Consider the following 15,759-nt stretch of genomic DNA (forward strand, 5'->3'; position numbering starts at 1 on the left):
AATAAATCATTTTCTAGAGCATATAAGGCTAGTAAAATTGAGGCCTATGCCAACTCCTGTTCTGGACAAATGAAATCCTGGAACTCTGGATATGAGGTGAGCACAAAGGTGTATGGGACTAGCCTATGGCCTCCTCCAGGGGTCAGAGCTAAGGGTGACCCGAGAGAAGCAGAACAAAGGGCTGAGGGGTGATATCCCTGAATCCTGGCCATAGCACCGAGCCACAGACCTCCACAGATGGAACAGGGATTTCAGCCAAGCACATCGAGATCAAAAGCTTCAGCTGCTCTCCTTGTGATTTGTGAAACACCCACTAGGGGGTTGTACGGTGGGGTACAGAGGGGAGTAGAACGTGTCCCTGCCCTCAAAGAGTCTACAGTCTAAAGGGAGAAACTGACCACAAACAGATCTTAGTCATTCACAGTATTTGGTCACTGTTCACCTGTGTCAGTTGTTAAGGAGCAAGAATCTATAGGAGGTGGAGGTGTCAATCAGTGATGAATTCATCTGAGCTGAATTTTGAATAACCACTAGTATTTAATACACATGTACATACACATGTACATTTACACTTCATGAGCCTTGATATGCCACCTTGTCCAAGTTTGCAAGTCAGAAAGAAAGATAAGAAAGGTAAGACACAGATGAATGTTGTTAGCGCTCAATATTTTGCATGGTTTGACTTTGCAACCATGTTGACACTACACTCAGTCTACCCTTGCCTAAATGACACGTTGACTCCTTGATTAGGGATTTCTGTTTTATTATCAGCATATTAAGCAATGTTCCGTTCAGGTAGGAGAATTTGATTATAGTTTTCATCTTTGCTCTCTGAATTGCTGTGGGTGTTCTCTGATGTTGGCTGATATGTGACCTTTGCAGCTTTTAATTTGGAAAAGTTTCCTTGAACACTAACAGGATGTACTAACCCCAACTCAGCCCCAGTCTCTGTCTTCTTTACTCTTTCCGGTGATGGCTCTATGTGCTGTGTTTAAGAAGGTTAAGCCGGTAATGTCAGGGCAGCTTTATCCATGAGCCGTGAAGAGTGCCTCACAAGTGTTACTATCAGCTATGGCATGGCTGGTCATTACCTAATGGACTTTTCAGTCTTCATAACTTTCGCAGCCCAGTTAAACTTAGGCAAGAGCTAGAGAGCTTAAACTTGCTAATGAACTTTAGTTAAGTCCATTCACAAGATCAACATAAAGACATAGCTGTCTTCATCATGGACAACCTGAAACCATATTATCTGTTCAAAAAAGTTCAGGTGTCTGTCTTTTCATAATAAGGTGTTTCAATATGCAAAACTCATATTCAATATGGATAGTTTTGTATTTTTCTTAATATCTCTGTTCAAAGACATTACCAGGTATTATTTAAAAAAATGAGATTGGGCTAGATTTCTTTAACTGGAATATCAGGAAATTGAGGGTGAATAAAAATCTAAGGAACATATTAAAAGGCAGGGCATTTTTTAAAATAACTGATTTTGGGTATTTATGTATTCATTTAACAAATATTTATTAAATGCCTACTGTATGCCAGACATTATCTTAAGGACTTGGAATTCATCAATGAACAAAGTAGATAAAAATTCCTGCCTTAAATATATCTGTATCCTGAAATTATCTTCTCTTTGAAGAAGTCAGTAATTATTTCAATACCTAGGCTGAGCTATAAGCTCATGAATATTATATGTGCAGCTCTTGATTTTATTTTCCCAGTATGACTATATTACATAATTCCTCTAATATTTTTCTTCTTTTGTAGTTATTCATACAATGAACATGTATTAAGCACCCACTGAGTGTGAAACACGAGCATATACACAAGATAGAGACCTACCCTCAGGAATCTCACAGACAAGTGAGAGAAACTGAGACTTGCACACAAATAACCATGAAGAAAAGAACACCTAATACATTTAGTAGAAGTCATGCTTCTATAGAATGTTTTTATAGAAGTATGGGAGAGCCGGGCAGGGGAGATGGGAGAGACAGATGATGGGTAGATCGGGATGTTGCACAGAGAGGGTACCATTTAAGGTGGGCCGTTTCAGGTCAGGAACCATTTTTGGCAGACAGCTTTGCAAGCCTAAGGTAAAGAAAAAAGGGCAAGATGTATTTAAAGAATAGCAAAATAGCACCACTTGACTGGTACATATTAGTACTAGGAAGTTGTGTTAAATCCACATTGTGGAGAGAACTAAATGACAGGTTCCAAGATTATACTTATTCAATAGAAATGAGGGGAGGGAGGACACTGATGAATTTTTGCTGTAGAAATGGCCCTAAATATATCGTGTCTAAAAGAGTTAAGCTAACATGTTGTCTGCAGGACAATTGGTTCTGGCTAAGACAGAATGCTGTGGTTGTTAGAATGGAAAGGATTCTGTTTGTGGCAGCTTTCTTGCATGGGATAAGGTATAGGTAAGTAGTGTTTGGACCAATTCACAGTGTGATGACATAGGCAAGGATGTGTGTGGACTTTCTCAAGAATGCCGGCCTCTTCCTATACTTTCAGAACATAATTCTGTCAAGGTGACACCTTTATTAAATAAAAATCAGTTATGATTAGACATTGGGAAACTATAGAAAATTTGAGAACATGAAAGTTAAAAGAAGAGAAAACTATCAAAATCGGAAAGTGACTGGTGATTCATGTCACATTCATTTATCATCGTTAGGGAATTCAGCCCAAACACATAGTTTTTCTCTGAGTTTTTTATAAGTTTATCAGGGAGGGTAGTTTTAAATGACACTGTTTTCTGTTTCTGTCAGATCTAGGTGAATCTGCATCGGTAGACTGTGCAGTCGACAAAGGACCACTTATTTGTAGTCAGTATATAATTGAGTAACCGGTTGGCTTCTTCACTTAAACATGTATCAGCACTAGATTCCACCGATAAACCCTTAGAAAATCAGTAGATTGTTCCTGTGGTGCCAGTTGAGGCATTCAGTAATTACGTTTATGTGTATGTGTAAGCACTCTTCTTATGAAGGCTTAGTACATCAAAAAGACGTGTTGAACTTGAAAATCTTAAGTCATACATGAGGTTATTTTTTAGTTTGGAAGTAATTATAAAAATACTAATTGGCCTTGCTAAGAATTCTTAAGACAGTTATTAAGGAATAGCAAGTAGACTTTTCATTTCTTAAGTTAAAACTTAACTCCCAATTTGCTGATTGCCGCTGAAATCCTACCATGTCTACATTGGTCTTATTTAAATAACAGGTTCTTCTAAAACTATTTAAGGATTTGGGTTCTTTTATGCTTTCATTAGTGATATAACATGAGCACAAATCTTAACCAAAGCATGATTTTCATAATTATTCTTGAAGAATCTACTTTATTCCTATGGTAAGTTAATTATGGATCATTTAACATGAGATGGAAAACAGTCCCTACTACACTGGATAGCAGAGAACTTTAAATTCCATTTTCAGCATTACCGTTGATTAATTGTGACAATGAACAAGTCACTTAAGCTCTATGTAACCTCAATTTCTCCATCTGTTAAAAGGAAATAATATCTGTCACAAGATATTTTCAAAGCACTTTGGAATCATTGGCATAAAGATGTTCAGTAAATCAAGAGTAGTACTGTTATTACTCATTCAAAATGTAATAAAAAGATTTTTTAATGTAGTAACCACTCAGCTCATATTTAAAGATTAAGGTCTCTGAATTTAGAATTCCTTCCTACTCCTGCCTTTTAGTCTTGAATGTTTATATTATTTCCTTCAAGTTTCAGTCCTCTGAAGATAATTATTGCATTCTTCTGCTTTGTTGAGAATCATCTTATTTTTTGGCTTTCCTTGGCTTCTATTTTCAGAGCTTTCTTCTTCATTTCACACACCCTCTCTCCACCCACAGAATTTTTACACCTTGTGTCTTTTTTTCTACTTTGTACTTTCCATATTTTCATTTGAAAGTATCCCCTATGATTTTCTTCTCCTTTAAGTAGACAACTATTTACCTTCAAATGGGCTTTCTGCACATTGGGAAATTCAAGTCAAATTTACTCACTTGTCACTGGTCATTCTGAGAAATGTTTCTTACAATGAAGAGGCAGGTTGCATTTTATTAAGCAACCAGCCAAAAAAGCAACTTGGTTTTGAGGAATGAAACTGACAAAACAAAAATTGAGAGTTGAAATTATATGAGAAAAATCAAACAGTAACTGTGAATTTCAATATTTCATATCAAGATTAGCCACACAAGATGTCCTAGTTGATCATTCCCTTCCCTATGCTAAAATTGACTTGTGGTGCTGCTTTACTCATTGATGAAATTCGCATATATCCACAGGTCTGTTTGAGTTCTCTATACTGGTCCATTCTTCAGTTTGCCTGTTTTTGTGTAAATTCAATATGATTTTTATTATTGTAGCTTCAATGTATGTCTTAATCTGGCAGGGCAAGTCCTTTTTAAAGACATACTTAGCTGTTTGTGGTTATATTCCTCCATTAAATAAGTTTGAATCTTTCAAAAATATCCAACTGGAGTTTTAACTGGGAGAACCAATACTGCATTAAGGTATATCTGACTGTCTTAAATATTGCCTGGTTAAACAAGAAATGCAATAAGATATTTTAAAACTTCCCCTTCAAAAAATTCTATGGTACTAAAATAAGCAAAAGATAGTTCCTTCATTCCTTCAGGGGGTCTACAGCTAAACTGAGAACATCTTCCACCAGCTGAGACAAGAATCCTTGTGAGGCCGCCTGCTAACGTTCTGGCCGCAGGTGTAGTTGAGATGACCGAAGGAAGACAGGAGGAGGTCAGGATGGGCAGGGTATTGGCCAGGGCTTCTTGGTAGAATGTTGGATTATGTCAGATTTGGCCGGAAGGGAGAACACAGAACAAGGTACGAAAAGTGGGCAGTTTTGAAGACAGCAAAATAGCAACACCAGACCACAGGTAGACATCCGCAGAGTAGCTGCTGGGCGCCGAGAGAGAGGAGGGCTGATTTTTCACCCTTGTAACGGTGGTTCTCAGTCAGGGCTAATTTTCCCTCCCCTCCCCTCTTCACCAGGGACAGTTGTCAATGTTTGGAGATACCCAGGTTGTCACAACCGGGGACAGAGGGTTGTGTTGCTGCTGACATGTAGTGGGTGAGGGCCAGGAACGCCACTGAGCTTCCTGCAGTGCGTGGGGGCAGCCCCTGCAGCAAAGAGCAATGGACCCCAAATGTCAGCAGTGCAGAGGTGGATGAATCCCATCTGAGAAGTAACTTTCAACCTTGCCTGCACAGTGGAGTCACTGGAGGCGCCTCCACCCCTATAAATTCTGATTTCATTGGTCCACAACGGGGCCTTGGGCCATTGATTGTTCTAAAAGCTTCCCAAGTGGTACTAGCATGCAACTGTAAGTTGAGAAACACTGCTGTGTTCCATGTAGCTAAGATAGGGAGATGGTTAGATTTAACTAATTATTATTTTTGCACTCTTCATTCATGCCACTTCCAAAAAAATGCATGTGTCTGTACTTTAAATGATTCAAAGTGCAAGAAGATGCTTTTGGTATGGTGTGTGTGTGTGTGTGTGTGTGTGTGTGTGTGTGTGTGTGTGTGTGTGTGTGTGTGTGTGTGTAAAATCAATTGACTTTCTTTTGGAATTCAGGACACCTGTATGTAGTCGATCACATTCCCTGCTTCCTCCAAAAAGACCTCAGGCTCTATTAAAACTATCATCTTGCAAATCCCATAGGTGCATCTTTCAAGTCTATTTACAAATCTAAAGCAAACATAATATTTTTGTCATTTATGATTTTCTCTATATGTTGAGGAGACATTTAGAAGTTTAGTGTGAATACAAACTGAATTGTTGATACTTTTGTCAAATTATCCAGCTATTTAGTAAGACCCGGACAAAGCATGTTCAAAACACTGATGCATTTTGGTTCCTCCTGTCCTGGAGTTATGTTACTAATTTAGAAATGGGCTTCCTTTTCCAAACTACAAATCTATGGAGCAGCTGGTTGTGGTTAGTGGCCGTCTGCACCAGCAATCTCATCTTTTAAGCATTGAAAATTAACTTTTGTCATCTTGGCACATAAAGAACTCAAGTGTACCACTTACCTCATTACCTGCAATGGTACAGTGACACCAGCAGTGGGAAAGTGTGATGAAATAGGTATCAAAACTAACAGCACTGAGTTGTTACACATAGATTACCAGGAGAAAGCCCACACTCTTTACTGTGGATACAACATGTTTATATTCACATGGATTCCAAATATCTGATAACAATGAATACAACATTAAGGGCTCTGGTTGGGATTTTCCTCCCCCCCTAAAATGGCACAACTCTGTATGCAGAAGATGAGTGTGTGCTGCCAAATACCCCTGATATATGAGTATTGAATTGCTCCATGTAAAAAAAAAATTGGCACTGAGCTCTCACAGCTCAGTAATCTGGTCATCCCCAAAGATTTATGTGTGGTTAACAGAGCCTACAACAAAATGTTTCAGTTTTACCATAGGATAAGAAACTGTGTTTCTGGTATAGTGGAGAGAGTTCTGGACCAGGAGGGTAAAACCAAGGGTTTGATTCTGGATCTACTAGACATGATGTTTAATGTTCTTTATCTTTAATCTTCCTCAGGCATTAATCATCCATGACCTGGAATCCAGTAGAAAAAGTCCTCCTACTGGTCTTCCAAACTCCAGTTTCATTCTTCTCAAATCCACCTTCCACTCTGCTGCCAGTATGAACCTTCTAAAATATAAAAGTAATTCTCTCATTCCCCAGGCCACCAAATGTGACCACGCAGACTAAGTTTCTTACATGGATATTATATGATGCTGTTTTCATCTGGGGCTTCATGCATGTTGTCCTTTCCACCTGAAATGTATTTCTCCATTCCTTTTTTCCTGGTTAATCCTACTCACACTTTAAGATGCACCTCAGAACTGCCTCCCCCAAGGAGCCAGCTCATTTCAGCTGCCATCCTCAGGATGCCCTTCACTGCCATGCTAATCATCACGTTGAGTGACAGTTACCTGTTCAGGTGGCTGGCCCTCCTATAAAATTTGTAATATGCTCTCTGAAGACAGATTCCTGATCCAAAGTGTCTTCTGTTGGTACCTAGCATGATGCTTGGCAAAGAATGGGCATTCACTAGGGAACAGTAAGAAAAGGAATACTGGAAGAAAGTAAGGGAAGGAAAGAAAAGGGAAGGAAGGGATACGCAGGAGGGAGAGAGAACTAGGATGGGATAGGAAAAGTGGGAAAGGAAGATGGGGAGAATGATGGATGATGTCATTGGTCTATTGTGATTTCTAAGATCTGTCACATTTTAAATGCTTGTGACTCTATACTGTCACAATGTTCCATGTAACTTACCCTTTCCATGGTCCTTACACAGTCCTGTGGGTTTGAATGGATTGTCCAACAATGGATCTCTAGTAGGAGGCCAAAATCAAAATCAAGAAGGAGATTTTCAAACCCCTCTAAATTTTTTTTATTCTCACTAAACTTTGCAGATCTTACTATGACATTTTTGTAGTTCCGATTACTCTTTGATATTGCCTAAGCAGCCTACTTAGATATTATGTATTTTTCATACATGTAATGTGTGAACAGTACTTATTTAAGAATATATGGGTATCTAGAAAAGTTGGTAATGTTTTCACGGAGCCTCTTCTAATTAATACTTAATGAACATTCATTACTTTCAGTATAGGTGCTTTATGTCACTTTAACTTGCCCTTTAAGTGGCTTAGGCTCACATATAAAATTCTGGCAGGGCGGAATTTTGTCTTTTATTTTGATAAATAAATGATATCAAAATAGCTAATTTATATCATGTGACCTTTTGGTTCCCATCTTAAAGAAAAACTAAGGGTGAGAGGGAAATCTACCATTTATATAGTGACTTCCCATTCCCACATATATATGAACAAAATTAAAAATTGAGGAAATTATTCAGATAATTTAAGAAAAAAGTAGAGTTGTCATTTAACTATGTATACCTAACTTTCAGTATCTAAAAAAGTACATTTAACTTCATTTACCATCAAAATCAGTCTTAAGAAGTAATAATCATTCAAGATAGATGGTATTTCCAACAAAACAAACTATCACAAATACAAGTTGCCTGAATTTAGTGCTGCAAGAAACATTGATAGAGCTCTAAACTCAGGGTCCCTGACTTCAAGAAAAACCTCAATCAAACTTTTTTTTTTACATCCTTGAAGGAATCATACAACTTCATAGTTAGGTACTATCTTTCCCAGGTCCTTAAAAAATGCAACAAACATTCAGCCATATAAGTTGGTGTTTCTAAATTTCAATCTTTAATACCTCATTTTGTATATAGAATACTTACAACTCAGTGCAAACAAATCATGAAATGATGCAACCAGAAATGCTTTAATGTACTTATTCTCACTATAAATTAAGATTGATTGTTAGAGGCAATTTAACTCATTAACTCAAAGTTTTTTTACAACTTCAATTTTTCACTTTTACATATTTGGACCATTAACATCCATATGTCTCATTGTCTTTCTGGCAGGAGTAAAGCCATCCTTAACCCTGATTAAATTAGCAGTACATTATGGATTCCTGTTTCAGATTTATTAATATGCTGGGAGCCACATCAATTCAACATCTCACTTAATAGGACCATGACATAGTTTGAAGTTTGTTACTTCCTCTACGTCCTTATTAATCTCAGTGCTGCATCTTCATATGCTGATTTTAAAATTCAATATTGTAACACAGAGAGAATTTTTCTAGTTAATATTAATTATGTTGAACTTTAGTCCTTCAGTTCAGTCCACCTTCTATTTTGTTAGACAACCTTCTTGACCTTTCCTAAAGCATTATACTATTTGTATATGTAAGCCCATAATTTAGATCAAAATGTAGAATTAGAAGAGAGTTAAAGTTTTAGAGAGGCATAAGAAAAAGAATTACGAGAAAAAGAAAAGAATATCTGAGAGACAAAGTACAGCAAAATACAAGAAGCTTTATTCTTCCCCCAAAATATATGCATGTAGTGAAAAACAAAACCAAACAACTTTAATAGATTTTTAGCTGATGTCGTATCCCTCAGTCTTCAACATTAAGAATGCTAGAGGATGCACCCTATCTATGGCATCTTCTTTCCTTTTAAATTGAAATCTGTCTCTCCATTTTTCATGAGAACAACACCCCACCTCCCTAGAATGCAAAAAATCTTCAAGGCCTTTTCTATGTCTTATGAGCCATCACCAGTCTTCATCCCATTCTAATCAGCCCTTCCTCAGACATGTAAATAAGAACTAAATTGCCGCTCTCCTCCTGTGCGTGAGCCTCCACATTTGTGTTGATTTAGTGGAAGCCGGGAATGCCTTCCAGCTGAACTCCATGCCTCTAGTAGCTTGCTCTTACAGTAGAGACAGAACTTTCTCTCCGCTTCCGTAGAATCTTCGACTGGGCCTGGGAATTACCTTGACCTAAGCTCAACAGGAGAAAAGAATACAGGTGCTCAGATGTACCTGGGAGCCTCAACAGGAAAATGAAGATCCAAAGCAATGACTAGACCTGGTTGTTCATGTACTAGACTGAACAAAGATTAACAGTTATGGAAAAGTAATGAAAATATACAGGGAAACTGAAGATAAGACTTATTTTTAACAAAGTCTGTACAGAAATTTCTCTTGGTCTCTACTCCTCAGCTCTGGTGACAAAAATGTTTCTTTTTTCCTGGTATAGGGAGGACATCTTTCACATGGGAGTTTTATGTCCTGCTTCCAGAAAGAAAAGGGAATCTCAGAGTGACCTTAATGCACATGCTATTTCAAGTATCTTTAGTTCAAAATAATCCTTATGTGCCCAAGTGGCATATTTGTATGGTGATTTCTGCCCCCCTTCATGCTCTTCTCCATGTTCCACACTGCACTTTCAAATACAGATCCGGTGATGGGTTGCCTTGCCATGAGGATCTCTGAGGAGAGATGCCCCATTGCCTACAGGATAAAACCCTGAGTGCCTCACTGTATATGCATTTCTCTGCAAACTTTGAACTCTTTTCCCAAACTAGAAGACAAAACTACTTACCCTACCCTTTCTCTGCATGTGTTTTTCCCTCTGCTTTTTTCCCTGTTTATCTGTTCACATCCAATTTACCTTTCAGGGCCACTTCACAGGAGAAAAGTGCCTGCCCCCTGGCTTCCGGCATTTCTCCAGGGCCTCCCTAATTATTTGGGCATCTTTCTTTGACAGAAATGTGTCATATTTATTGTGATTCTTTTTCACCTATTCCTTTCCCTTCTATAGAGAAGGGGCCATATCTTATTCATCATTGTGTCTCCAGGTCTAGCATGATATCTGGCACATGATGCTAAAACAAATTTATTTTAATAAGATTCAGCTATTTCTTATCATCCAACAATAATGATCACATTGACATTTTATAAAAACACTACACAGACATTTCCCAAAACCAGTCATCGTCAAGCTGAAAACAGTCTCATTAATTAATAATGTCTGGGTTTTAAAAAATCTTCTAATCTGATGTTATAAGTGGCAGATCAAAAATTTTAATCTGGGCTTGTCAAACTCCACACTCTTTCTGCTACACCTCTGGCTTCCAATAAAAATGGCCCTACATAGTAAATGTGGTCTTCTCCATATTCTATGTAGAAAGAGCACCCCAACTCCACCAATTCCCTTTTCTCGGGAAAGAAATCTGTGTCAGTTAAAAGAAAAAGAAAACCAACCTGGGTGATTGAGAAGCCCACTAGGTAAATATTAAAGAAAACAGCTATAAAGCCAATGCAACTTTAAAACAATAAATAATGCAAGGCAGGGAACTGAGCATATCTGCCATACCCATAACCACTCACATTCTTAGTCTAATTTTCTTCCCTAGTTTATGTTCTTTCATTAGATTCTGAGTTAGACTTCTATACATTACTGCACACTTAATAAAGATATTTCATTTTTCCTGGTGTGCTTCCAGAGACCTAGCATGCAGTGAAGGTTTTATAGTCCTGTGCGGTGCAGCAGATGTCATTCCATTTGCCTAAGTCCTGCTGACATTTGGAGATTTGGATTAATTGAGCTACAGAATGAAATTTAATTAAAATTAAATACAGACTTGGCCATTGTATCTGTTCATTTCCTGCACTCTAGTGTGTGTATTTGCAGGCAGCGCCATAGTTAATTTGTTTAATCAGGATGCTCTGTGGGGGAAGCTGCACTTTGTTTTATGCTGAAAGAGCGAAGGTGTGGCGTATGCCAGGTTGGATTTCATTACACACAATGCGAGCTGCATAAATGATGCTATGGATGAGTCTCAGAGGGCTACCTGAGGGAGCAAGGTGGCTCCGTAGGAACCTGGAGTGACACAACTTGTCGTTGACGAGGTTCAGTGATGTCTTTTAAATTGACATTACATGACCACAGGAATCTCGTCTATTACCCATTAACATGTTACCATAGTGTTTGTTCATTCAGACATTCATTCATCCATTCATTCAACCAAGGTCCTTTTCACTGACATTCCTATGATTGAAAGGGTCCTGAAGGGTCATCCAACAATTTCTAGGGGTGGGAGAGAGAGTATAATCATCTTATATTGAAAATCAACCTTACATTTTTAAAAAGGCTGAGAAGGAAACTCCACAACCCTATTCTGTTATATATGCCAATGGTAACTAATCTTACCCACTGGAAACTGCTCCTCATAGCCCCTGTATGGTACTTGAAGGTTGTTTTCCTGTAAATTCCAAAGTAAGCTTTTTCTCAGTTGAGCTGTGTTGCTTCTACCTATGGACTCAAACTGGCCCAGTAAAATAGACATACCATGTTTTTCTGGCATATCTTTTCTGTACCAACTATGCCTTATTTTATATGGACAAAATCCTGTCCACCTTTGTAGTGTGGCAAAGTAAGCCTAACATCTTTTTTCTCCTTGAATATATCATTGATGAATTTGATTTTGCTTTTTTCCTAAGACTTCCTTTTCCATAGCCACAGTGATGTTGATGGTAAGGATATGGCCAAAACAAAAAAGCAAAATTTGTACTGTATCTTTAGCTCTCTATGGAGTCTTTTAGAGAAATATTCATGTCTATTTCATCTTTACATAACCAACATCATCTAGCATATTACTTCACATGTGATAGGGACTCAATAAATATTTGTTAGATAAACAAATTGTTAGATCAATAAGACTATGACAGCAGGTTTTTGACAGTTTTGAAATATTAAAGAAGCCATTTTGCTAATCTTAGACTTCATTTATTCAACTTGTATTTACTAAGCACCTACTATGTATATGGCACTGTGCTATGGACTTTGAAGGGCACAATGAATGGTCTTCAATAAGTTTACACTAGAGATGGAAGAATGAAACTTAAGCAAGTGTAACTAGAATGCCAGGCTGAAAACAATTTATGCCATAAGATGCATAAATTAAGTGTGAAGGGAATACTCAGAAAAGAAAAAAAAAAGATGCTTACTGAGAAATTGTGTGAGATTTATTCATCAGAGTGCTTCATTTTCTCAAGATTATGCTCCTGATGTTTATCTGTGCAGGTGTGGCTGAATAGATAGGCAGAGCATGACCAACAGTCCTTTTTTCATGGAATATATTATAAAGATTCTCCTTTGATATGGGACTGCAGCTGCTATTTGCCTCTTAGTCTCATTTGGCCCAATGCCTTTACTCAAAAAGAACCACCCTGTTTCTATTTGTGGCATAGCAGACCAGTCTGGCTGCTGGGAGTTCTTGGCAGTCAACAACTTTGCCACATGTTTGTGACATTGTAATTCAGTGCGCCTTTGAAGTGTGGCTCCTGTGCCCTCCCCTTGGGGTCGCCCCACTTCACCTCACCACGCAGCAGCTGCGTGAGTGTTCCGCACCATCCGGCCCATACCCACCCCGCTCAGAGGAGTTGTGTTGTGACAGCACAGCTTCAATGCTAGTACACTGGCTACTTTCCAGTATTGTGTGGTTGGTGATCCAGCCTCCCAGGAAACATACCGTGAGGTAGTATTCATAACTCACATTTTCTAAAGCAATTTAAGGGAAGTCCAAGAGTTCTTCTTAACAGTCTTGCCTGATATTTGGAACCAGCACAAGATGAGGGAGACATTTGCTCTGAGAATCCTCTTTCATTTGGAAGTTTTAAAGAATAATTAATCTTGCTTGCATTTAAAACTGAGCTTCCATTGACTTGTCTCCAGTGAAATTCCTCATTGCTTCCTGGAATTGAGTAGGACTTAGTGCTCACTCAGTTCTTAGTATGGTGACAGGTATGGAAACAGCCAAGTCTTTGAACAAGGCAGCACACAAAAGTGAATCCCTGATCACTTAATTAGGCTTACATAATCACAACCTTCCTAGTTTCCTTTGTATTGCTTCATTGAGTCAATAACTCGCCAGACGTTTATTGAGTATCTGCTGTATTGCTTCTCAAATTTTTGGTCTCAGGTTCCGTTTGCATTCAAAAAATTATTTAGGACCCCAAAAAGCTTTTGCTTATGTAGATTATTCCTATGGATATTTACCATATTAGAAATTAGAACTGAGAAGTTTTCAAAGTATTTTGTTAGTTCACTTGAGAATAACAATAAGCCAGTTCCATATTTTATGTTTTATGGGAAAATAGAAGTTTTTTTTAAAAAAAAAAATTAATGACAAGTGTGGCATTGCTTTATATTTTTGAAAATCTCTTTAATGTCTATCTTAATACAGCTGTATTCTATTATCTACTTCTGCATTGAATCTCTTCTGATATGTTACTTTGCTTGAAGTATATGGGAACAAATATGACCTCATATAGATATGTAGGCATGTTTTTATTACCACTTCAGATAATTGTGGATATTCTTTTTAATACTATGCCAAAACTCAACAAGTGGTGGCTTCTTAAAGGTTAGTGACAGTGTGTAATCTGAAACCACATCTTGCACTTTAAATGGATCTTTACCATGTAACATTTAGTAACATCCAGTATTTTCATTTGGAAAATGTCAGCTGACTGAATTATACAGATCTTCAAATACTGATTCATTTCAATGTACAATATTGAAAATAATAATTGTTAATATCAACCCTAATCTCATCAGAAAAAGTTTTATATATTAGGAAGCTGTCAAGTTTATGGTGGCAGATACAAGTTTTTCAAAGTTCCAATTTTGCTTGAACGTTTGAATTTTATCACTGGGAGCAAATACGTCAGTTGCTTTCCTTGAAATTATTGTCTCACTTTGTTCATTTTGAGAAAATATCTGCCAGATATCCATCAGTTGTCCTTTCAAAGAAAAATGGTATTCCATGGCAAAAATGGGCAGTTCAGTCTGTTACCCAGTGACACAAGTGCTTTTCCTCTAGACAGCCAGTGTACTTTGGTACACAATAGAAGTGTTTCACATGTACTTCCAATTTCATCACAGAATGTTACAAAGTTGTATACACAAGGGTCAAGATGAACATAATTGATTATTTTTCATCAATAGCATCACTAAGTCAGACTGTCCTGTTTTCTTTTGATGTAAGTGCACGGCAGTGAAGCCCACAGTGAGCACTAGCAGCATTCGATGCTGCTGCTCTGATTGCTGCAAAGGCACTAGTGGTTTTACTCAGCATTGCTTTTGCAACATCAGTCCAAATTTCAACACAGTGAAGAAGGCAAATAATATTTTAGGGTTATTAGGAAAATTCTTTAGATTTTTATGAACTTCTAACATGATCTCAGGGACCCACAGGGGTCCACAGACCTCACTTTGAGAACCTCTGACCAACTGTCTGGGTAGAAACAAGCCCAAGAGAAAAAACAAAAAGCTCTGAGATATGGTAACCTTCCTTCAAAAAGTTTATAATTAGTTTGAACCACATGAAATTGCCATATTTGTAGGTGAATTATCTCGAATGTTGGCAGTTTCATATGGTTCGACTTAAAGCATAAAATGTGTGTGTGTGTATAAAGAATCGTGTCATACAAATGTAGATCTGAGGGAAGGCAGGACTTGTACACAGCAAGCATGAAATGCAGAGAGTTCTAGAGAGTTTTTAAGTTGGAGGCATGTACTTAAGAAACTTTATACAGCTAGAAGAGGTACTGAGCCCTTTCCAAATAGGGGAAATAGTATTTTAAAAAGCTCAGAAATGGATATAAGTGCAAATAAATGTCATTTATGACCTACATGAGGCTCAGAGCTCTACTTCTGAGTCTTGAAAAATGAAGAAATGGCATTGGGGAAAGAAGGGACAATTTGAAAGAGTTCATCAATAGCCAATCTGACAAAGTTAACTCTGGTTTAGAAAAACAAAGCCATAGAAGATTATTCATTCATTCAGCACACCTATGTTAAATGATAACCATATGCCAAACACTGTGTTAGGCACTGGAGGAGTCAAAGACCTTACTGTTTAGCCACAGACCTCCTAGTTTAACCTCTGAACCAGCTTTGTGCTCTGATCATGCAGTAGTGATATCTCAAATGGCTGGTCATAAGCATTGTTACATGTGTGTTTAATGTGTTATCAGAGTACAGATGAACAATAAATGAATTCAGCTTGGGGGCAAAGAGAAAAAATTGCATGTGAGAGATGACTTGTGAGACTGAATGCAAGGATTTGTCAGAGTTGGCCCTCTAGAAACAGGGGAGTGCATATGTGGGCTGAGGAAATTGAATTGGCAAAGACACAGAGATGTGGAAAATCTTGGCACTATTAGGATATAGAGTGGTTCATTATAGAGAGAAGGCAGGAAACAAGGGCAGTGTGGCTGGAAATATGACTGGATGTGTCAAC

At 37.8% G+C, this 15,759-nt stretch overlaps 1 protein-coding gene and 1 long non-coding RNA gene across 5 annotated transcripts in view; one reads left to right on the forward strand and one right to left on the reverse strand.

The window, feature by feature from the left end:
* The window catches only part of KIAA0825 (KIAA0825 ortholog), a 400,739-nt gene that overhangs the window by 274,570 nt on the left and 110,410 nt on the right, over positions 1–15,759 (forward strand). The window lies entirely within an intron of this gene.
* On the reverse strand, positions 1,897–12,806 carry LOC140848890 (uncharacterized). Of its 2 annotated transcripts, none has more exons than XR_012130160.1 (2): positions 7,007–12,806; positions 1,897–2,094 (listed from the first exon to the last, which is right to left on the reverse strand). It is a non-coding gene; the product is annotated as an uncharacterized lncRNA (long non-coding RNA). The 2 variants fall into 2 exon arrangements; XR_012130159.1 differs by lacking the exon at positions 1,897–2,094 and adding an exon at positions 5,531–6,722.

This window comes from Manis javanica, chromosome 1, assembly GCF_040802235.1.
Source record: "Manis javanica isolate MJ-LG chromosome 1, MJ_LKY, whole genome shotgun sequence".
NCBI lineage: Eukaryota > Metazoa > Chordata > Mammalia > Pholidota > Manidae > Manis > Manis javanica.